This window comes from Mandrillus leucophaeus, unplaced genomic scaffold (genome assembly GCF_000951045.1).
Source record: "Mandrillus leucophaeus isolate KB7577 unplaced genomic scaffold, Mleu.le_1.0 Scaffold458, whole genome shotgun sequence".
Taxonomy (NCBI): domain Eukaryota; kingdom Metazoa; phylum Chordata; class Mammalia; order Primates; family Cercopithecidae; genus Mandrillus; species Mandrillus leucophaeus.
The window spans coordinates 1,540,198-1,542,555 of record NW_012104898.1 but is presented as its reverse complement, the minus strand read 5'-3'; positions in this window follow the sequence as shown (position 1 = coordinate 1,542,555).

Genomic DNA, 2,358 nt, shown 5'->3' with positions numbered 1-2,358 from the left:
CCTCAGGTGATCTGCCTGCCTAGGCCTCCCAAAGTGCTGGGATTACAGGCGTGTAATTCTTAAGCAACATTTCTTAAGGTAGTTTACATGTTTCAAAAATAATTGAACTGAGAAAGTGATTAGCTTTGTCACTTCTTCCACATCTATCTCCTTTAGCTGTATTTGGCTTATCTTAAAAACTAAGATCTTCACAGAAAGATCTCAGGCAAAACTGAGGTTCCTTTTTGGTCTTTACTTTGCATATGTCGTGAATGCAACAAACCGTAGACATTCCACAGTGATAATTAGCCCAAATTGGCTTCTAATGAACAATGCCCAGTTACTCTAAGTTTATCTTAACAGAACCTTCTTTGTCTAAACTATTGAATAGCTGTCATTTACTCAGCTGCTGTCTATCAGTGTTTGTTAGGTGGAACCTTAGAAGGGCTCATCTAACATTTCAAGGAAGCAAGAGTGGATCTAGGGAAAAAAGAAATCCATAATTTTACAATTAAAGCTGCACTTACTGCTTAATGTATTTGTCCTTATAGGAGCCAGGTGTATTCTGAGATGGACATTAGAACTTTTCAGAAGACATTAAGAGTTCAGTGACCAAGTACTTGTAGAGAACTGAATTAGGTATATTAGTTACATCAGACGCATCAGGGAAACTGATTAATAATTAAATCGCGAGAGTTCTTTTTTTTTTTTTTCTTTTTTCTTTTTTCTAGAAACAGAGTCTCGCTCTGTCACCCAGGCTGGAGTGCAGTGGCACAATCTTGGCTCACTGCAACCTCCCCCTCCTGGGTTCAAGCAATTCTCCTGCCTCAGTCTGCCAGGACAAGGTTTCACTATGTTAGCCGGGATGGTCTCGATCTCCTGACCTCGTGATCTACCCACCTTAGCCTCCCAAAATGCTGGGATTACAGGCGTGAGCCACCAGGCCTGGCCAGGAGAGTTCTTTTTAGTTGTCAGTTTATAAAGAATATATGGAATCAGTTCATAAAAATATCACAGCCAAAGTGTATATAAATATTTCTTCTTGTAGCTCATGTTTTCATTCACAAGCAGGAGCCAAAAATGTACTCTCCTAATTAAAAGATAATTTTAAGTAGTGTAATTGCAAACAGAGATTGCATAACTATAACTGAATGTTAACATTAAAGTGATGTAATATTTTTCTTTATACATTAAAAAATAGGAAAAGTTAAAGTTCTAGATTATAGCACTATCTGATATTTCTCTCAGATCTCAAAACATTCGTAGGATATTTCTAGATGTTCGTATATACTGTCATGAATATAGAAAATGAATATGAATTGTGAAAATGCAAAATAAAGTCTCCTTAGTACTTGTATGATTTCGCTTCCCTTTCTGCGTATTGGATTAAGCAACATATTAAATTTTGTGTTATTAAACTGTATGAGAAAAAGACAACAGAATTTATGAAAAAAAAATTCTAGGGTTGCCACTGTCAGTGCATGTTCTGGAGCTCACTGCTATCTTTTTCCTTATAAAGAGATGGAAAGTAAGTCAGGGAAAAGAATCAAAAGAACTCTATCAAGACAAAACAATTCATGTCACAATCTAAAAATAGCATTTTGGGAAATTACTATCCAGTATTTCAAATCCAGTCCTCATTTGTGCTCACAAAGTAAAGTGGAAAACGGAGTACAGAAATAGACCCACATATAGTATATATGGTCTCCTGATTTATTACCAAGGCACCACTGAATTCAGTAGGAAAAGTAAAGTGTTCTTGATAAAAGGTGCTAGGTGAAAAATAAATGAACCTTCTCCTTGACTGCATGCTATCCACAAAGTTTATTTAAGACACATAAAAGTTTATTTGGAATGGATCACAGAACTAAATGGGAAAGATACAACAATAAAACTTTTGGAAGAAAACATAGACAAATATCTTCTTTTCCCTGTGAAGAAAAAAAAATTCTTAAACAGGGTAATTTTAAAAATATGAAAGAAAATATTGATACATTGGACTAGATGAAAACTGAGAACTTCTGTTCATCAGAAGACCCCATTAAGAGAGTGAAAAGGCAAGTCCTAGACTCAAGATGTATACTAAGAAAAAGACAATTAGGCAAATTTTAGAAATGGGCAAAACTGGGTGTTGAATGGATTCTTCATAAAAGAGGATAACCAAATGATCAGTTTTAATGACTATTTTTAATAAGTGCTCAACATCATCAGTCATCAGGAAAATGCAAATAAAAACCACAATGTGGTGCCACTTCACACCCACTAGAATGCTTAAAATTCAAAAGACTAACAATAACAACTACAACTGTTGGCAAAGATGGGAGGCAGTTGGGATTCTCATACACTACAGGTGGGAAGTAATTTGAAAAATGTGACAGT